Here is a 23,351-nt window from a genome sequence, read left to right as displayed (position 1 = left end):
AAAGGCGTAGAGATGTGTTCACACTAATGTTATTTAGCAGCAATATTTCCGTAATCGTGGAAATCAATAGGGAAGAGAGAAGAGCTGTCTCACGGTTTGATTTTCTAATTTTAATGGAATACTTATTTACTTCCCCCGGCGTGTTCATTGGATTTTCATTACACTGTATTTCGCTGTAAGTGGAGCCGTATTGATAGGCGCTGCAGACTTCCGCGGAGCGCTTGTGGGCACAAATTACTAATTTTCATTCACTGCGGGTTATGCTAAATGACTAGAGATGCGGGGTGAGTAGAGGCCCTCATCCTCCCTGTTTATTATTTATAGTGTTGTCAACTGACTATCAGAATGAAAACAAAATGGCGGCACCGCCCTTTCTTTCCTCTCACACGGTAGGCTGCCCCTTCTGTCTCTTACTTCCTGTCATCCCAGATTCTACATTGAGACCCATTCGACATTCGTCTGGCCTTTCAGTGAGGTCTCTGCTAGTTACGTCATTTCATTGAAAGGCAAGAGGCGACATCTCACATACTTTGAACCCTCATGACAATGACCTTTGGCCCTGATGATGGCACAGGAAGACCTGAAGTCATCACAGGCACTGACGCCACATATCCTCAGACACCGATGACATCAATGTATGTCACGCCTCTCATGGAAAAAAAAACAAGAATACGCTTCAAATCAATAAATTCACAGAAATGTTAGTTAAGTTGATAGATTTGTAGGTGTCACCCATATATTATATACAGTGCTCCCCTAATATTCCAGAGGCACCAGAGCATCCTTTCAGTCCCCATAATCGTGGCCCTCTTGATCCTGAGCTGTGTGGGCCTAATGTGTGTGGTGCGTGTGTCTGTGTTTCTTTGTTGCATGGATGCGTCTTCATGCACAAAATGGCGGCTTCCAATAGAAGAGTGAATGTCATTTCAGCCTCTCTTGTCCTTGGAGTCGCCAGCTGGAAGACCCAGTAGTAATTTTTATAATTGCCTGGTTTCTGGGCATGAACACACACCCAGTCCATGATCAGTCTGGCCACTACACCTGAACAGAGCTGTTTGTGTGCCGGTTTACGGGCAGGTTCTGTTCTGCCGGCAAAAGATGCCTACAGTTGGCAAGTCTGGTTTTATCGCTCAGTCTTTCCTTCCCTCTAGAATAACAAGTCCAGGGTTCCAGGGTACTTCTCAGGTTTGGGGACTTGCTCACTTCCATTATCCACAATTTCAGATTAAGCACAAGACCTTTGCAGCCAGGTCTTTGCACTTGATTTGGACTTCGAGGAGCATCCGCAGCGAGCAGACAATGTCCAGATACAGAATTGGGTGGTATTTCTCCTTGGCTCTGGGAGGAAGGCTAGGACCTGAGTGATAAGCTGCATACCCAGCTTCACGAGGAGAATGAAGGGTCTGAGAGGAGAGAGAGAGACAAGACTCAGCTGACTGAGACCTGCATGGGCCACTGACTCAAGGAGGCAGCTTGCCCAAGAGCCCGTTGTCAAGGACCGATACCCTCATAAGGATGATACCGAGAAACCCCTATAAAATGTTTTCTTCCTAGTGAGCTATCTTTCTTGTGAGCCCTATATGCTGTCTTCCTTGTGAGCCCTGTACTGTTCCCTTGACCTCTCTTCCTTACATACGTCCTACACCCAGGACAGTGCGCTTCAGTCTGTGACAACAGTGGACAGCAAAGTGGTAAGCAAAAGTCTTTTGAACCCACTTTGAGGTTAAATACCGAGCAAGACGCAATATCTGGCAGCCTTATGACCACATAAGCTAATACTTGGGTGCTGCAACCAGAGTGCATGATCAGCTTTAGGGACTCACCTTGGTAGACAGGCAGCAGATGAGTTCTGGGTACCCACATGCTCTGTATGTGTAACACTGCAGGGAAGATCTGGGAGGGGGTGTACATTTCCATCGTATCCAAGGCTCTGATAAAAGGTTCGCTAAAGGCGTCACAGAACGCTTCCACAATAGACAACTTAAATAGTGTTTACTGCCTGTCTGTCTGGAAGGACGAAACATTCAAGTCAATTTGATGTTTAAAGGTATATGAAAAAACAAAAACCAGATCTGTGTGAGCTGGTTTGCAGAATGCGGTTTAGAAACTAGTGTGGCAGATTTATCAAGGGCTTGCGTTGCCAGTCAGTCACGCAAGGAGATGCAAGGAGACGCAAGACAATGCAGGCCCTTAACGCAGGCCCTTAAAAGAGATTTCCTATGCCTCTGCGTGGCATAGTAAATCTGGAGCTACGCAAGACAGTGCAAATTTCTGCCTTGCATTACTCTGCCCTGGGAAGGCATTCCATGGGTAGAGCAGGGGTGTTCCCGACACACCCCCCTATGGATTTTAGCACATTCCCAGATTTACTTACGCAAGAAAACCTGGGACTACATCAAAATACTATGCCTTCCCAGGTGCGGCGTAACAAGGAGAAATATGTTTATTTCTCCTTTCTTTTTTGTGTGCGCTGCATTCTGCAGCACACAATGAAAGAGGAAGAAGTTTCAGAGGATTGTTTTTGTGCAGGAAGGTACAGTGGAGTGGCATAGAGTGTTGTAGAATGAAGTAGCATAGACTGGAGTACAGTGTTGTACAGTGCAGTAGCATAGAGTGGAGTAGAGTGTGGTAGAGTGGAGGGGTGTATACTGGAGTAAATGGTCGTAGAGCAGAGAAGACCCGAGTGTCGTTGACTGGTGTGAAGTAGAGTGGAGTATTGTTCAGTGTCGTATCGTAGAGGAGGGATGTATGTCATTACATCGCATACTAATACCACGCGTGCCATTACAACGCAGGTATTACTATGCGATGTCAATGACATCGCATGCCATTACATCGCATACTTTTACCACGAGTATGCCTTTACCACGCATGCCATTACAACGCAAAGGCATGCGTGGTAAAGCTATACTTGTGGTAAAAGTATGCAAGGTAAGTGACAACCCTACCCCTACACAACACACTACTCCCACCCCTACACTACCCCTAACCCTAAAACACTACTACACTACCCAGACTACTCCCACCCCTACACTACCCTAAACCCTAAAACAATACTACACTACAACACTACCCACACTACTCCCACCCCTACACTACCCTGAAACACTACAACACTACTCCCACCCCTACACTACCCTAAACCCTAAAACACTACTACACTACAACACTACCCACACTACTCCCACCCCTACACTACCCTAAACCCTAAAACAATACTAAACTACCCACACTACTCCCACCCCTACACTACCCTAAACCCTAAAACACTACTACACTAGCCAACCTACAACCACCCCTAAACTACCCTAAACCCTAAAACACTACTACACTACAACACTACCCACACTACTCCCACCCCTACACTACCTTAAACCCTAAAACACTACTACACTACCCACATTACTCCCACCCCTACACTACCCTAAAACACTACTACACTAGCCAACCTACAACCACCCCTACACTACCCTAAACCCTAAAACACTACTACACTACTACACTACCCACACTACTCCCACCCCTACACTACACTACCCTACCCTAAACCACTACCCCCACCCCAAGCACAATCATACTTACCTCTTTCCTCGTGGTTCCAGCGTCGCCGTCAATGCTCCCGGTTCCTGCTTCCTGTGTTGTCAGAGGTCCACGTCGTTGTGAGGAAACAGCCTCAGTTTCCTCACAACGACGTGGATAGCCATTACATCGCATGTGTTGTAAAAGCGCATGCAATGTAATGGTATGCGTGGTTTTTACCACGCATTGTAACATCGCATGCGTTGTAACGCATGCAATGTAATTGCAACGCGTGGTAAAAACCGCATTGAAATGACTGCTTCCCATCATAGAGTGTCCTGGCGTAGAATGTTGTGGCATAGAGTGTCATGGCGTACAGAAGAATGGTGTAGAGTGGAGTGGTGTATAGGGGAGTGGCGTACAGTAGAATAGCGTAGACTAGAGTGGTGTACACTGCAATAGTGTATAGTGGAGTAGTGAACAGTGGATGGACGTTGAGTGTAGTGGCGTACAATGGAGTAGCATAGAGTGGAGTGGCATCCAATGGAATATCTTTTACTGGAGTGGCATAGAGTGGAGTAACATACAGTGGAGTTGCATATAGTGGAATAGCGTAGAGTGAGTAGCATATAGTGGAATACCATAGAGTGGAGTGGCGTAGAAGGGAGTAGTGTAGAGTGGAATTGCTTTGAGTGGAGAAGCGTACAGTGCAGTGGCGTACAGTGGAGTGGGTTAGAGTGGAATAGCATACAGTGGAGCGGTGTAGAGTGGAGTAGTGTAGAGTGGAGTAGCGTAGAGTGGAGTCGCATACAATGGATTAGCGTAGAGTGGAATACAGTAAAGGAGTACAGTGGAATAGCGAACAGTGGAGTAGTGTATAGTGAAGTGGCGTGGTGTAGACTGGGGCGGCGTACAGTGGTATAGCATACAGTGGAGTGCTATAGAGTGGAGTGGCGTACATTAGAGTGACATTGAGTGAAGTAGTGTACAATGGAGTGGCATACAGAGGAATAGTTTAGAGTGGAGTAGAGTGGCATACAGTGGAATAGCGTAGACTGGAGTGACGTACAGTGGAGTGGCGTACAGTGGAATAGTATAAAGTGGAGTAGCATTAGTTGTAGTGGCGTACAGTGGATTGACATATACTAGAATAGCGTATTGTAGAGTGGAGTGACAGAGTGGTGTGGTGTAGAGTGGAGTGGTGTACACTGGAGTGGCGTACAGTGTAATACCATAGAGTGGAATGGCGTATAGTGGAGTTGCGTAGAGTGGAGTGGTGCACAGTGTAGTGGCATACAGTGGAGTGTCATAGAGTGTAGTGGACTGTCGTAGACTGGAGTGGCATGTCGTAGGGTGGAGTGACTTGTCACGTACAGTAAAGTGGATTTGTGTGTCGTATAGTGGTGGAGTGTTGTGTCGCACAGTGGAGTCGAGAGGCATGTCATGTATTAGAGTCTAGTATAAAGAGACGTAGTGTGAAAATGGCATTATGGGTGTACATAACATTTTTCGGGAGTGTAGAATATGGTTTGCTGAGTAACGCAAGTCAACCACAAGCTGCCTTGCATTTCTCAAGATTTACCAAGCAATGCAGGGTAAAGCATGGTGGCCTTGAGAAGGAAGTGACCCGCTTAGGGTCACCTGGGTCACTCACGACCACCTCTCAGCCTTCCATACCAAATGAAGAGTCGGTCAGACAGTAGAGAATACAAAACAATATATGTTTATTCAGATACACCCGAGCGGAGCCCGGTCTGCACAGTCTCTTAGGGGTGTTGCAGAGAGACTGGCATCAGCAAACATGGAGATACATTATGTGTGATTCAGAACCAATGAAGGCACACCCATAATGGAATTTTCCAGGCAGATGCAGCATCTATCTCTGTTTCCCTGACTTGTCAATCCAACATACCTCATTGTTCAATTGTGCCGTACTTTCTTGCCATATTGACAATTCTTCTATTGTAACCTCACTTTGTATCACTTTCACATTCTCAAGCGTTTCCTCAAACATGGTAACTTCAGGCACCCACCTAGCGGGTCCTGCTACAAACAATCTCTCGATTTTAGTCTGTGCCGTTTACTTAGCTGTCTGGTCAGCAAAAACATTCCTCCTACCTACATCATCAGTAATTTTCCTATGGGTGCTACACTTCACTATTGCTAACTTCTTAGGGAGTGTCAAAGCAGACAAAAGCCTCAATATAAGGTGACTATATTGGATCTTTGTACCATGGGAAGTAAGGAACCCTCTCTCAGCCCAGAGTCCCCCAAAATTGTGCCCGACCCTGAAGGCATACTGGCTGTCAGTATAAATATTGACAATCAGTCCCTCGCTCAATTCACAAGCTCGAATAAGGGCGGCTAACTCAGCTGCTTAGGCTGACTGATAAGGGACTCGCAATGTCTCTACGTCTGTACGCAATGTGGTGATAGCATAAGCAGTGGTTGTAGTGCCATCTGGTAATTTGAATCAAGAGCCATCAACATATAGTTCCCCTTGTGGGTCAGATAAGGGAACATCAGTCAAGTCTACCCAACTTTTTGTCTCTTCCTCCGTCCGAAAGATACAATCATGTTTCTCAGTTTCATTATTTTCAGAAGGGAGGGGCAGTAACGTGGCTGGATTCAAAGTGGCACATCTTTTGATCGTGATGTGCTTAGCGAACAATGTTAATTCATAGCCCGTCAGATGTGCACTGGTGAGGTGCTGTGTCTTAGTCTTATTCAAAAGTGTATCCACAGCATGAGGTACCATGACTGTGAGATCAGTATCAAGCACGAGTCCAGCCGATTGTCTTATTGAGACGGCCAAAGCCACAACCTCTCTTAGACAGCTCGGGAGGGCTCATGCGACAGGGTCAAGTAAAGCGGAGAAATAAGCACACGGCTGTTGCTTATCTCCAATTTTTTGTGTTAAAACAGAAAGCGCACAACCAGCCGTCTCATGGACATACAACACAAACGGCTTGCCATAGTTGGGTGTGCCAAGCACAGGAGCCGAACAATGCGCTGCCTTTAATTGCTCAAAAGACTGCTGACATTCAGGTGTCCAAGGCAGGGGCTCATACACGTCTTTAGTTGTTAGTGCAGGCAAGGGTTTGGTTAGTAAGGAGCAGTTAGGTATCCACTGTCTACAGTAGGAAGTGATACCTATGAAAGCGCGCACATCTTTCTGAGTCTGTGGGATGGGCATTTGAACAATGGTACTGATGTGCACAGGGCTCAATCTCGTACCCTCCTTCGACAGTAGGTGACCTAAATAGGTGACCTCCTGTCGACAATACTGATATTTGGAAAGGGATACTTTATGTCCGCGCTGTGCCAAATGTAACAACAATTTAACTGTACTATCCCTGCAACCATGTTCTGTGTCAGAAGCGATAAGGCGATCGTCAACGCACTGAACCAATACATTACCTGTAGGAAGCGAAAGGGAATCCAATTGGCTCTTTAAAGCTTGACTATAGATACTTGGACTCTCAGTATAGCCCTGAGGAGCTGGACAGATTCTAAAGCTTCTGCCATGATGGATAGGGACACTGAAGAATGCATTTTCCAAGTCAATGACAGAAAAGAATTTGGCAGTGGAAGGAATCATTGTCAACAGAGTAGTAATGTCAGGGACCACAGGAAACTGGTGAACTACTATTTTATTAACTTCGCGCAAATCAATCACACAACAATAAACATGTTCATGATCATCAGAGGAACCCGAAGGTGTCCATTTAAGAATTGGAAGAATAGGACTATTACAAATATTAGCAGCCATCTCCTCAACTACTCCTTTCTCAATCAAATCCTGTACAATCTGCATAAGGCTTACTCTCCTGCCTGCGGTATTTATACTGAGGAATACATGGCAAAATAGCATTTTCTTTAACTTGGATCGAAACCAGCGGTTTCTGCAGCAATCCCACATCTTTGTCACCCGTCGCACACAAACTGGGTGGCACATCTTTAAATTCGGCAGGAAGGGGTGCATCTTTGGACAGACACTGTTTAGCGCGTACCACATCCGGACCCATTGTCATGTAAACACCTGTCGGGGAGCAATAAATCGTAGCATGCAATTTCTTCAACAAAACCACACCCATCAAATTTTCTCCACAATTAGATGTCAACAAAATTGGCGAATCCACTGTGAAAGGGCCAATAGTCAATGCAAGCGGTCTTGAAATGGAGCTTACAACCGGTACACCAGAGAAATCTACAGAAACATTATTATGGCCAAACAGACCCACCCTAACGACCAAAGAACAAGAAATAGAACTGTTTGTTGCACCTGTATCCACCAAAAATTCCTTAGCCGAGCCATGCAAATCCACAGTAACGTAAGGACCGTGTTGATCTACAGGTATCGGAACTGGTCCCTCACTCTGTCCCTGGCTGTCCTAGCTGTAAGACATTCCTGTCACCTCATCTGTGTCATAATCATCATGATAATACTGTCCACGCCGAGGGTCATCAAAGTAATTTTTATCAGAACGACCCTGTGAGGCCGCAGCCTTTTGAGCCCTGTCTGCCCCACCAGCTCCACGACCCCGTCCACGAGAACCTCGTCCTCTAGGGACCGCCACCTTCTGCAATGACACGGGACACCTCTTTTCAATACGCACACTGATTCGGGTCTAAAGGCGTAGTATTCGGCTGTCTGCTAGTGCGTGGAAACTGTTGGGCCAAACCACCACGTCCTCTACCATTCCCTCTAAAAGCCTTCTGCAACAACAACTATGTCTTCAAATCCTTGTGTTTCTTCTCTGTCCTCTCCTTGTCCTCGTTTTCCCTATGCTCATAATACTGCGCCACATTCAAAATAACAGAAGGGGAAGAGGTTGACCAAGTGCTTTCGGAAGCCTGCAATCGAGTCACAACCTCGGGAAGCAAATTTGAAACACATCTTTTAACAAACAACCGGACACCTCCCTCAACAGACAAATCATGCCCACTATAATCCAGAAACACATCTTCAAACCAAGTGAAAAAATCAGACACACTCTCATCTTTCTTCTGGCGACAAGCCGTTAACTTGTCCCAATCAACCTTCCTCGGTGGAATAAGAGAATGCATACACGTGATAATGCGGCCTGGCAAAGCAAGTTTCTCTGCCTTAGGCTTATCACCGTGCTTCCTTTCCTGATCCCATACTTTAATTTGATCCCATGTACCACCCAGTTCCGCAACATGATATTGTGCATGCACCTGCCTCCAAAAATCAACCGGAACCAGTAAACCAAAGAACATTTCAATGTCCGCAAGAGTTGTTACCGTTGGAGAGGCCGCTTCAGTCAATTCTTTATAATATGCAGTAGGAGTTTTCCTATGATTAGGTAACTGAGTCTTAAGAGACAAAACTTCACTCCTTTTTCATGGAGTATAAACCCATTGTTGTTGGAAACGGACCGCCATACCCGGTCTAGTGACAACACTGTGCTGATCCGTTAGCTCTGGTATTTCGGGGTGATATATAGGATGAAACTGAGATACCGAAGTGGGGCTCTTCTCAAGTAGCCTACCCCGGTAAGCAATCAATGTCGTAATACTGCCAAAAACTTGGTCAGGCTCCATGTTACTAACATATACATGATCTTTTATATCACATAAAATCGGTGGTGCTGCATCTTTGAAACCCTGCTCCCAAATACTAATCAGAGTAGCAGACATATGCTTAAGGGCATGCGGTTGTACAAAGGGGTCATAGTCTTTCATCATATTCCACACATCTTCCACACTGTAAATGGGGTTTCGAACCCCACTATGCAGCCTGGTTAGCTACTACCTTTTTTCTGCATCTCCCACTTCAGATCGCACATATGGACCCATACGCTCTTTAAACTTTGTCCAATCTCCGTCTACAAACCCGCGCACAGGCGTCCCATCATTCAAGGAAACCGGAGGATGAAAAACCAGGGAAGGAGAGGCAACAGAAGTGAGACGTACTATTGATGCTGATTGTTGCGTCACAGGAGGCAAAGCTGGTGAGAAAGATGGTGAGACAATGGGTGTGAGGGGGATGTTAGCAGTTACAGTTGCTGCGGACGGCAAGGAAGCAGAAGGAAGAGAAAGAAGAGAAGGAGCAGATGCCATGGCCGTTGAAAAAGCAGCAGCAGATACAGGAACTGAGACAGTGGAAGCAACCGTAACAGGCAGCTATGAAGGCAATGGAACAGTGGGACCAGTGCTTAATTTGTAAAATATGAAGTGCAGGTGCTGAAATGTTTGACGGAGGCCACACCTACTTTTCGCTAGCTCCACCCACTTATTCCATTGGCTCCACCCACTTACTATATTAGCTCCACCCACATCTTCAACTGGCACTGCTAAAAGTCAGATGTAATACTTGATCTGAATTTCAGCAAGGGAGCCTTCCTCATAGTAAAGTTTTGATAGGAGGTTCCCCTGCCCTGTGAAAATTTTGAAAAAGATTACATCAAAAGTGTATTTAAAGCACAATTTTGGAATAAAGTAGCTAAAATCACTAATGCATTGAGAAGGGACAATTTCAGTGCAGCTCTATGTGCTGATTTGGGGAAAGGACAATACTGGGGTAGGGTATGCCATTTTTATCAGAGTCTATGAATACAAAGATACAACTTTTACATAGCTTATGTGGCAAAATAAACCAAAATGTTGTGAAAACACTCTAAACAGATAACCTGAATAAAATCATGCAATACACTCCTTTAGCAGAGCACGTTAATAATGCATTGTGGAGGGAGCTGCACCCACAACTCATCAAGGCATCTAAAAAGTCCCAAACTTGAGACATCATTCTTAGTGACACAGACAGCACTACCATGGCAGTACTGTACGATGGCAGTGCGTTGTGTGAATGATGATGGCATGCCCAATGCATACATTACACAGTAATATCAGCATGCCCTTACGTAGAATCAGCAGCAATCCATGGGTGCCATGTGATGTGTAAAGCGCTGCGCTACTGCCGTAATGTTATAGATAACATGGGACTCTTGCAGTCCTCCCAGCATGGACCTGAATTGCTGTATAGGCCCCGAGGAAAGCTATCGTCAGTAGCATCAGCAGTCTCGGCACATAGCAAGCTGGGGTTCCAGTTCCAGCACATTTTAACACAAAAAATCCTGTGTACACTGCAGTGTGCCTGTGTATGGCCACGGGGGCTAGTACTAGGCGGCCACCGGTCAGTGCTTCTCCTCATCATGCTACTACTACCACACGGTGACATGACCTGCTGCGACCGTCATCACGCCAACACCACACTGCACATTATACCATCGAAAAGGTTACTTCCCTAGTTCACTTCATTTCATACTAAAATAAACAACACACAAATTCACAATCTGTTCTCTTCAGTTACGAGCAAAGTTATTTCTTATGACCTTCAAGATAACTAAGGACACGTTGATTCCAGGCAGACAGTCAGGTGGGAACAGGAATGGTGTTCAGCCAAGCTGAGCTGCACAAGGTGGAAATCACCGTTCCCACATACAGGAGTCCACCATTTTGTGCGGCACACAAGTAGGGGTCCGAATGAAGCCAACTATTCACGTGTGCATCTCAACATACAAAACACAAACACACATGATACATCTTACATCGATGTCCCATATAACATGTAAGTAAATGACACCAGTTATGGGGAGTGACAGACCTTTTACTGAAGAGAGCTAGTGAGCAGTCTGTCCACAGGGCACAGATAAAATGGCCTGCACTCATGCACTAGAAACTCACAGCCACCATCATCAGAAACTGTGTACCCCGGATTAAGATGTAGCCACTCGGAATGACTGCACACTTTGGGTTTCATTACAGTCAGTCTCACTGGAGGGAAAACGCAGATATCTCCTATAAATGTACAAAGGCAAAGCAGCACCCCTTCTCAAGCCATGCAATGGTTGCGTGTGCTAGTGGATTCAAGCTAGCCTGGCTGACGAGGGGTGAAACCCTGAAACCGGTCCCAGGAAGCTTGTTTCCAGTCCAGGGTGGACCTGGCCTGGCAGTTCAAGCTGGACTATTCCCTTGGGGAGCAGGGTCAAGACTGATTTACATATGCCTGGTTCCAAACTGGGGTGCCCCAGTGAGTGAAAGAGGGATGGATTAAACCCAGATCTGTGTCTGGGGTGAATGGTTGAAAAGTTTCAGCGCTCCGTCCATCATCTCCTTGTGTTTGCTTTGTTCCAGCTCTCCTTCAACCGAGTAAAACATACAACGGACCACAAACTATATTTTGAGGTTATACAGAACACCGATTATATGCATATATGCACATTTTTGCTTCTGGTTTTTATACTGCTTTTTCGGATGCCTGGCACTCCTTTAAATCCATGTCTAGATGCAGTTAATGATAACGTAATATTTATTTTGGTGTATAAAGACTGCTCAGGCATAATGTATGCCCGGTTCCTGAGTGATCCACAGAAGAGCATCTTTTCTTTGGACCAGTTTCTTTCTGAGCTTGGAGATGCTCTGCAGTGGTACTTGGAGACACTCAGCTTCTGGGTGATGCACGCTCACAGAGCTCAGCATCTTGTTTTGAAACAAAAACACGGTTCTTCATCTATCAGTCGGTACTTTGAGGCCAGAATAGGTTGTTTTTCATTTATTCTGCCAAGATCAAAGACTTTGTACTGAGAAATACACGGAGGCCCACACCTTCTTTTCAACTATTTGATGCAAAGTGTCCAGACAGCAGGACAGTGCACCGGCAGCTTGCGCTGTACCGCACAGACCGCATATTTGCGCCTAAACCGACTCCAGGCGCATGGTTGAATTTAGAGTGGGTTGTAAGAACCTAGGTCCCAACTTCCTATAGACAGCAGGACAGTGCACCAGCAGCTTGCGCTGTACCACACAGACTGCATATTTGCGCCTAAATCGACTCCAGGCGCATGGTTGAATTTAGAGTGGGCTGTAAGAGCCTAGGTCCCAACTTCCTATTTCCAAACAGGGAGTCATTTCTTCATGTGAAGCACTCAAGGCCGTGGCACGTGATTCTCACTGTGGCATAAAAGTTGCTGCCTCTGTGCATAAGTCGTACAATGCTAATGTATTGAGGAGTGTTTTGTTTTACTGTCTGAGTTTATTTAGTGTAACAAAACCCTACACACATAAAAGTGTGTGCGTACATTTATACGGTAAATTAATGTGAAAATTTACTAATTGTACTTTTTTTTTCAACAAGCAAAAAACATTTCCAACAAAAGGAGAAAAAAAAATGGCTTATTTACAAACCCCTGGCCCTTGCCCCGTCGGTGCCACAGTGCTGGACCACCCAACAGAGACTCTTTGTGTCGGCCAGCCACAGTAACTCATGCTCACCCCTTACTACGCCACAGTCCAAGATGGAGCACACGGACATCTGAGCCCCAGGCCAATGATATTACCTAGTAGATAGATTTATTTGAGTCGGGCATGGCAGCCGGCAGGGGAGGGCCCCCCACTTCTAGTGTTCGGAATGCGTATTACAGTCAGTCATTTTTACCAGTCCTTGCTCAAGAGACCGGCTGCTTTAGGACAGTTTGGGTGCGCGGGATAAACCACCAGTGCAGGTTTCCCCCAAACAGAGATCCCTGCACTACAGGAGCAGGAAAGCTGGACATCGTGGGGCACCGTATGACTTTGCAAACTTTCGCCACAATAAAACCACGGTGTTGTCAGGCCTGGGCAGTAACCAAACTGGCTCCCAAAAGGCACCGCCATCTCCAGCACCGGCACCGGCACCCGATTTTGTCTATTACAGACCTTACCATTGGAGCCGGTTTTCGGCATTTACCTACCCATCCTGCCATGTTGCCCACCTACACCCGCAGTCAGTGGGAATTGAGGACCCAGAACGAGGCTCCACTGCCACGCACCCAAACAAAAAGCAGCGTTGGTTGGTTTGGCATGGATCATAGCCCCATGCAGACTCCTCGAACATGCACGCTCTCACTGCGCTGCTATATTAAGGGATTGCTGATACGTGTGGGTGTAGCTGCTTATTATATTTCAAAAGGCCTTCTTTGGGACGGTGGGCCTAGTGTGTAAAGTTAGTTCAAGCGTCCATAAATTAATGAGTGGTTGTGGTTCCGTTCACTCATGACCGACCAACCAAACATGCCCACGCCACCGCCACCGACGGGGCGGCATGATCATGGCGGCAACACACGTCGGAGAAAGATGCGTGCACCTACCACACTGGCTCCCAAAAGGTACTGCCACCTCCAGCACCGGCACCCGATTACGTCTTTATTACAGACCTTAGCATTGGAGCCGGTTTTCGGCATGTATTTACCTACCCATCCCGCCATGTTGCCCTGCCCACTTACACACGCAGTCAGTGAGAATTGAGGACCCAGAACGCTTTATTTAACTGATTAGGCCTGCAGGCCGTGCCTCACCTGGTGGCTGCTGGTGCTGTTACTGGCCAGTAGACGTAGCAGTACTCACTGCTGGCAGTGGCTCCTCGAGTCAGACTCCAGTCCTCAACAACGTCGTCCGGCCGGCCTGGCCGGTCGTGCTTGCTGCTGGCGGCCATTGTACCATCATGACTCGGTGGGGTGCGGCCGTGCGGGTATGCTGGGGCGTGGCAATGCAGCAGAGAATGCGCGCGCAATCTGAAAAAATCTGCGCACGCTTCCTGCTGCAGCGTTCTGCGCACAGCCCCCAACGCCCAACCCCCGCAGCAGACCAAAATTCAGCCCTGCCCAACTAAGTGTCCCACCCACACCCCACAAGCACTGGGCGGCCGACAACACTGAGCCGCATCCGCGGGGCCGCACAACATTTATTGAGAAGAAGAACAGAACTTAAGAAGAACTTGAAGAGTCAGAAACAAACAGGTTCAACATCAAACAGTAATACACTGTGCCACTGCCAAGTGCCGTAGTGAGGACGGTAAATCTTTCAAATCAATTATGTGCACTAAACTAAATCCGTGTAGACCCGGCCCTGCTAATTAAGTGCCGGTGCTAAGCACCGGCAAGCACCGGCACAAATTAAGCCCTGAGTGGGACATATCCTTTGTGGGGCATATGGGGGTTGATTATCTAATAAATCCTCCACGAAAGTATAATTTTCTTCTTGGGCCACATAAGATTTATCAATATGTAATCGAAACCCCCTATCTTCACGTTCAATCCCTATCTCTTGTTATCTTGTGCTACAGCTTTCTGAGTCAATGTTTGCATTCTCCCCTTTCGTGCATCCTTTTCCATCTTTAATCGTCTCTGTTTAGCTTCCTTCTGCCAAATTCGGAGAGAATTAAACATAGACTGCCTACTCCGTTTCGCAAACAATCTTTACTGTAAAAACCCAATTTTTTCATCAAAAGTGCCTGTCAGCAGCCATTGCAACTCGGCATTGTCCCTGGTATATTTGTGCCATAATGTACTAAACATAATAGGGCCAATACCATGTTTCACATACATATTCAAATTAGGAGTGCTTTCTGGAGATGCCGGCTGAGCTTCTTCCAATCAAGCATCTGCAAAACAACAGCAACAGCACAAATAAACCAATTTACTTACTCCACGCCTTCTCAAAAGAAAACAAATTCACTATTCTATGTCTGGCAAAACATTTGCAAACGTTTTTATCCAAAAGACGGCCCTTAGACCATACCAAATACAAATCAAAATGGTACCATATCCACAAAGAACCAAAACAAACTCACCTGATGTATACAGGTCAAACAAATTGATTCTCCACTGCCCAGTCTTCAGACCAAACGGTCGGATCCAAGGGTTTCCATTCAGGACTCCAGTCGGGATGACCACAGGGTGAGGCACTGTCCGGCAGGACAGTAGGGGCAGCTGCGAGTACAGGAACTCTCTCATGCAAAGATCCCTGATCCATCCGTCCGACCCGACAATAGTCTCGCCCTCCCCACCCGTCCGCGGAAGGGGATGGGTCACTCACCCGAAGGGGGCCCTGTTCGGGCACCCACTGAAGGAAGTGACCAGCTTAGGGTCACCCGAATCACTCACGACCTCCTCTCGGCCTTCCATACCAAATGAAGAGTCAGTCAGACAGTAGAGAATACAAACCAATATATGTTTATTCAGATGCACTCGAGCGGAGCCCGGTCTGCCCAGTCTCTTAGGAGTGCTGCAGAGGGACTGGCATCAGCAAACATGGAGATACAGTATGTGTGATTCAGAACCAATGAAGGCACACCCATAATGGAATTTTCCAGGCAGATTCAGCTAAACAAAGAAATAGAGAAGGATAACTTTTGATTCTGGCGCCGGATATACACTATCTCCTACTCAAGGTCGCTCTGTCCGAGCCCGCCACTAGACTGGTGGGAGAAGACCTCTATCTAGTTGGAAAGGTATGCGTTAATAATAACAGTGTATTCATTAGCAAAGCAATGCCCAACTTTGGAGAAACGAAACTTACCAAAAGTCGTCTCTCGAAAAGGCAAGGATTAGTTTCGATGATTGTTCAAAATGGCGGGCTAACATAAAATGGTGCCGCAAATGCTAACCTATATAGAATAATGCACAAGGAAGGGTAACAAAAACATTTTCATTCTAACACTTACTTTACTTGATAAGTCTGAATTAAGTATTGCATTCCCTTGAGAACCATGCGTGACGGAAGGGTAATGCAATACAATGATAAAGGTGTCCCTTCATAATATGTTGTGCAAACGTATGCCGCTGTATCTCCGCGGTATACCATGGTACCTGCCGATGACAAGGCAGTATATAATTGGTTAATGGCTGTCTTGACAAATAATTACAATGCAAAAAGAACAAATGATGGACAGAATGCTGAACAATGTCAAACTCTCACCTCCAGTACAGAGAAGATCTGGGCCTAAATTCATCGTTTTTTTACTCACCATGCCATTCCAGTTTGGACCCAGCCATATGCAAATCAGTCTTGACCCTGCTCCCCATGGTAACAGTCTAGCCTGTACTGCCAGGCCAGGTCCTCCCTAGAGCGTAACCAATCATCATAGGACTGGTTCTAGGGTATCAACCCTCATCAGCCTGAATAGCTTGACTCGGGTGGCACGACAAGCACGGGACCCACGTCCGGGCATACCCGTCACACTTAGGGCGGCAAATACAAAAAGAACAAATTACCTATTGCCATTTTATCAAAGTGTTAATAGGTAGGAAAATGTATTCATATTTTTCTATATACTTTTATAAAATGTACACCATAAAGCGTTAGTACCTAGAGAGTGCCATGTTTTTTTTAACAAATGTACCTTTAAAAAAAAAAAAATGTAAGTAGCGCAGTAAAATATCTTTATTTCTGTGGTACTTTGCACACTTTTTTTTAGAAAGAATTAAATATGTAAAAAATGAAAAATACACTGTAGTACACTATATTTATTACAGAGTTTTAAAAACATGTAAACAATTTTTTAAGTACTGCAGTACTTTCTAGGCAGTACCGCAGTACTCTGTGAATTTAAAAAAAATATATAGGAACTATATATAATTTTTTCCTACCTAGTAGCACTTTAATCAAGTATTAGGTAGGAAAAAAATATAAAAACTAATACTAACTTATATCTAAACCCCTAACCCAGAACATAGAGAAAGTGGTCTTAAAACACCATGGCTGCCTTTAACTTTTGTCTACATCAGTCATTAGCCAATCACATAATGACGTATCATCACCATGTACCTTGGTTGTTTTTTTGAAATTTCACAAATCTACTGCGGCCACAGATATCACTAAGTTTAGATGCCTTATAATATTTAAAATGCTTACCCAAGGAACATCAGTACACCATAATCTACAATCCTGCCAAATTTCATACATCTGACTGGGTGTTTGACTACTATGCGCGAGTACAAAGTCTATGGAAAATGCATTGGTGCCAAAAGCATTTTGGTACCCCCCTTTTGTCTTTGCCCCCCCTTGACCAATCACTATAAAACGGTGTATAATCCGCCAATATAGAAAAAGGAATAGATCTACAAAGGTTTCTGGAGATTCATGAATTTCTATCTCTGGCAACCCTAACATCTAGCAACAGAGTGGCTATTGATAGATATATATATATCCAGGAATTTCTATCTCTGGCAACCCTAACATCTAGCAACAGAGTGGCTATTGCTATTATCTACTGGTGGTCGCCAGTAGATAGTTATAGTTAGGACCTATTTTCCATAGGAAATCCGCAACATTCTATTGGGAATTTCTTTGGCGCCGATTGACGAATCTTCGCGAAATTCTCCAAACTTTTGGCCAGCTCCGCTCCTACCCTGAAAGTTTCGTGGTGATTCGTCAAGCGGGGGCCGAGAAAAAAGGGGGGTCCCAAAACGCGTTTTCCCCATGCAATTTCCCATAGGATCTGTTGTCGCTGCTACAGCCCGAACCGCTGATCGGAATGACACCAAATTTGGCAAAGAGGTAGTCCTCAGTCCGGACTCGTGCCTTTTGCATATTTGGTGTGAATCTGTTCAGTAGTTCCTGAGAAAATTAGGGTAAAAAAGGTAGTGATATCTATGGCCGCGGAGGATCCGCGGACCCTACCCGCACCGTATGCGAACCCTCCCCGAACGGAGCGCACACCCTCCCGATCGCGCGCTGAATGCTAATTGGCTGTCGAGCGTCTCTCTACATTCGAAACCAGGAACTGTTGGCGGCCATTTTCTGCCTCGGTAGAAGCGAGGCTGAAGAAGCAAGGGGAATAAGTGCGTAAAACATATAAAGGGGGCAGAGTGGAAATACTCTGACCGTCTAGAGGTGCTTAGGGGGTCCCAGAAGGACCCCCTGGGCCCCCCCTTTTTTTTTAAAAAAAGCGGCGAAATGCGTGCACGGTGCGTGCATTCTATCGCATTGGATGCACGGATTCTCTCACGGTGGGTGCGCGGATCCAAGGAAAAAAAAAATGAAATTGTTGGGAGATAAAGATTAAGCTTAAGTGTTTTGTTCTTGAGTGGCTCTAAAAAGAGCCGTTGTGTTCATTGAGAGTTTTTGGTACTTATAAGTAAGTACCTATACAGAGTCTAAAGTTGTTGAGGAAGACTCTGTTTCCTTCATCAGTAAAGTGTACTCCATCTCTCCTATACATCTCTTGCATATGAAAGTGCAGATTGTTATTGTAAATGGACCCCATTCTGTAGTCTCGGAGAAAAGCAGAAACAGATTTATTCACATGTTTCCTAGCTTTCTCAATCTGTGGACAAAAATGATCGGACCAGTTCCATTTCTGCCTTTGGCATATGTTAGAATACACAAAGGCAGTTTTAGGGAAAAGTGAAATCAGTTGTGCAAAGGTGTCCTTCATAAGCATTTCCAGACCTACCCAGTCAAAGTGCCTAGGTCATTGCCACCACAGTGCACTATTATGAGGTCAGGGTGTTGGATTTGCATGAAGGAGTTCACCAATGGCTTCAATTGGTGCCACTTTAACCCTATCTGTCCAATCCATTTAATGTCTACATTTGGCAAACCTAGGTCTTTGTGAATGCCTTTGTTTTCTGCATACCTTTGGCTCCAGAAAATGTAGCTGTGTCCCACAATCCACACTGTAAGCATCTTGTAAGGAGGTCTGGATGCACTCAGATGGTCTCTGTAAATGAAATGCCAGTTTGGAAAGTAAGATGTTTCTAAAATGGTGGCTAAGATGCAATTTTGAAAAACACAAGAAATCATTGGTTGTTTGACAACCTTCTACACTGAAAGGTAGGGTGCATATTTCTGTTTTTTAAACGCTTGATTCTTATTGGTTAACAAAAACAGATTGTAAGGAACATTATATATGATAAGCTGATATGTTGAGAAGTCAAGCACACTTGCTGTTTTGATTAGCAACATTGCGTGTGCTGAACTTGTGTCCTGTGTGCTCAGTACAGTGTTCCATGACCTGTTTCTATGGTAACGGGCAGAAGGCAGATTGGGGTAAGGGTTGAAGTTTATGTCATTTGTAAAGGGTTGAAATGTTTAACCAATAGAAATGTGTGTTTGCTTTTTAATTTATGTGGGAAGGAATATGATTTGATGTTTACATGTATATGTGTGGAAAATGAGAGCGAAACTTTGCCATTCTTTGGTTTTGCTGACAGGTGCACAGTGCAGAGATTCTGTATAAGAAAATCTGGTGTGTGACTGATATCTGGTGTGTGACTGATATACTTCTTAATCTACAAAACATCTTGAAAGGTGAGTTATTTAATTGTGAGGGGATGTATGTAGACTATTTTTATTTTAATCAGACTAATGTATTTTTTCTGCTAAAGTGTAGGGAGTATTTTTTTTTCTCTACAATCTTATTGACAGTGTGTGCATGTAGAAACCATTTTGTGATAAGCATTTGTGTTTTTCATGTGTTTGTAGAGAGATAACTGTGCAGTTTTTATATTCTGGTAGAATTAGAAACCAGTCATTGTTTATGAATTTGTGAAATGAGTTATGTTATGTTTCTATACTAAAATGTAGTCCTACTTCTAGATGAAGACTTGTGTTTTGATATAGTGCAGGGGATAGTGTTGTTTATCTAGAATCACACAGTGAGTCTGTGTGCATTTGGGAACTACTGTGAGAGAAGCATTTGGTAATATCGTGTATTTGCTGACAGAAAACTGTTTTAAAACTTGTCATGTTGTCAAGTTTTAGTAGCATTAGAAGCCAGTCTTTGCTTATGTGTTGATTAAATGAGTCAGGCATTGACACTAAAGTGCAGTCGTGAAATATGTAGATTGTGTGCATTCCCCTTATCACTTCCAGTGTAGTGAATGAGTTTTGGTAAACTACTAGGAATACTGGTGCTTGTCTAGAATCACACTGTGAGTCTGTGTATATTTGGGAACCACTGTCAGAGAAGCGTTTGGTAACATCGTGAATTTGCTGACAGAAAACTGTTTTGAAACCTGTCATGTTGTCAAGTTTTAGTAGCATTCGAAGCCAGTCTTTGCTTATGTGTTGATTAAATGAGTCAGGCATTGACACTAAAGTGCAGTCGTGAAATAGGTAGATTGTGTGCAGTTCCCTTATCACTTCCAGTGTAGTGAATGAGTTTTGGTAAACTCCTAGGAATACTGGTGCTTGTCTAGAATCACACTGTGAGTCTGTGTACATTTGGGAACCACTGTCAGAGAAGCGTTTGGTAATATCGTGTATTTGCTGACAGAAAACTGTTTTAAAACTTGTCATGTTGTCAAGTTTTCATTAGAAGCCAGTCTTTGCTTATGTGTTGATTAAATGAGTAAGGCATTGACACTAAAGTGCAGTCGTGAAATATGTAGATTGTGTGCAGTTCCCATATCACTTCCAGTGTAGTGAATGAGTTTTGGTAAACTCCTAGGAATACTGGTGCTTGTCTAGAATCACACTGTGAGTCTGTGTACATTTGGGAACCACTGTCAGAGAAGTGTTTGGTAACATCGTGAATTTGCTGACAGAAAACTGTTTTGAAACCTGTCATGTTGTCAAGTTTTAGTAGCATTAGAAGACAGTCTTTGCTTATGTGTTGATTAAATGAGTCAGGCATTGGACACTAAAGTGCAGTCGTGAAATATGTAGATTGTGTGCAGTTCCCTTATCACTTCCAGTGTAGTGAATGAGTTTTGGTAAACTCCTAGGAATACTGGTGCTTGTCTAGAATCACACTGTGAGTCTGTGTACATTTGGTAACCACTGTCAGAGAAGCGTTTGGTAACATCGTGAATTTGCTGACAGAAAACTGTTTTGAAACCTGTCATGTTGTCAAGTTTTAGTAGCATTAGAAGCCAGTCTTTGCTTATGTGTTGATTAAATGAGTCAGGCATTGACACTAAAGAGCAGTCGTGAAATATGTAGATTGTGTGCAGTTCCCTTATCACTTTCAGTGTAGTGAATGAGTTTAGGTAAACTCCTAGGAATACTGGTGCTTGTCTAGAATCACACTGTGAGTCTTTGTGCATTTGGGAACCACTGTGAAAGAAGCGTTTGGTAACATCGTGTATTTGCTGTCAAAAAACTGTTCTAAAACTTGTCATGTTGTCAAGTTTTAGTAGCATTAGAAGCCAGTCTTTGCTTATGTGTTGATTAAATGGGTGAGGCATTGACACTAAAGTGCAGTCGTGAAATATGTAGATTGTGTGCAGTTCCCTTACCTCTTCCACTGTAGTGAATGAGTTTTGGTAAACTCCTAGGGATAGTGGTGCTTGTCTGGAATCACACTGTGAGTCTGTGTGCATTTGGTAACCACTGTCAGAGAAGTGTTTGGTAACATTATGTATTTGCTGACAGATAACTGTTTTAAAACCTGTCATGTTGTCAAGTTTTAGTAGCATTAGAATCCAGTCTTTGCTTATGCGTTGATTAAATGAGTCATGCTTCGACACTGATGTGGTGTACTTAAATATGTAGATTGTGTGCAGTACCATTAACTCTTCCAGAGTAGTGAATGAGTTTTGGTAAACTCCTAGGATAGTGTTGCTTGTCTAAAATCACACTGTGAGTCTGTGTGCATTTGGGTAAGGATTGTGAGAGAAGCATTTAGTAACATCGTTTATTTACTGACAGATAACTGTTTTAAAACCTGTCATGTTGTCAAGTTTTAGTAGCATTAGAAGCCAGTCATTGCTTATGCGTTGATTATGTGTTGATTAAATGAGTCAGGCATTGACACTAAAGTGCAGTCGTGAAATATATAGATTGTATGCAGTTCCTTTACCAGTTCCAGTGTAGTGAACGAGTTTTGGTAAACTCCTAGGGATAGTGGTGCTTGTCTAGAATCACACTGTGAGTCTGTGTGCATTTGGGAACCACTGTCAGAGAAGCGTTTGGTAACATCGTGCTTTTGCTAACAGAAAACTGTTTTGAAATCTGTCATGTTCTGAAGTTTTAGTAGCATTAGAAGCCAGTCTTTGCTTATATGTTGATTAAATGAGTCATGCCTTGACATCGATGTGCTGTACTTAAATATGTAGATTGCGTGCAGTCCCCTTACCCCTTCCACAGTAGTGAATGAGTTTTGGTAAAGTCCTAGGATAGTGTTGATTGTCTAGAATCACACTGTGAGTCTGTTTGCATTTGGGTAAGGATTGTGAGAGAAGCATTTGGTAACATCGTTTATTTACTGACAGGTAACTGTTTTAAAACTTGTCATATTGTCAAGTTTTAGTAGCATTAGAAGCTAGTCTTTGCTTATGTGTTGATTAAATGAGTCAGGCATTGACACTAAAGTGCAGTCGTGAAATATGTAGATTGTGTGCAGGTCACGTACCTCTTCCACTGTAGTGAATGAGTTTTGGTAAACTCCTAGGGATAGTGGTGCTTGTCTAGAATCACACTGTGAGTCTGTGTGCATTTGGGAACCACTGTCAGAGAAGCATTTGGTAACATCGTGCATTTGCTGACAGAAAACTGTTTTGAAACCTGTCATGTTGTCAAGTTTTAGTAGCATTAGAAGTTAGTCTTTGCTTATGTGTTGATTAAATGAGTCAGGCATTGACACTAAAGGGTAGTTGTGAAATATGTAGATTGTGTGCAGTTCCCTTACCTCTTCCACTGTAGTGAATGAGTTTTGGTGAACTCCTAGGGATAGTGGTGCTTGTCTAGAATCACACTGTGAGTCTGTGTGCATTTGGGAACCACTGTCAGAGAAGCGTTTGGTAACATTGTGCATTTGCTGACAGAAAACTGTTTTGAAACCTGTCATGTTGTCAAGTTTTAGTAGCATTAGAAGCCAGTCTTTGCTTATGCGTTGATAAAATGAGTCATGCTTTGACACTAAAGTACAGTACCATGTAGTATTGTCTTTACTGCCCCAGAACTGAAATTTTAATATTTTGCCCAGGCACTGTCCTAGAAGTAGTCTGATGATTTAGTCAGTTTCTAAGTACTTATGTTGTGAACCATTCATTACCAAATAGACTGCTTCAAATGTCCATGCAGTATGCATGTAGTTCTCTAAC

The sequence above is a fragment of the Triturus cristatus genome, chromosome 2_1, assembly GCF_964204655.1.
Source record: "Triturus cristatus chromosome 2_1, aTriCri1.1, whole genome shotgun sequence".
NCBI lineage: Eukaryota > Metazoa > Chordata > Amphibia > Caudata > Salamandridae > Triturus > Triturus cristatus.
This window is presented reverse-complemented; position numbering follows the sequence as displayed.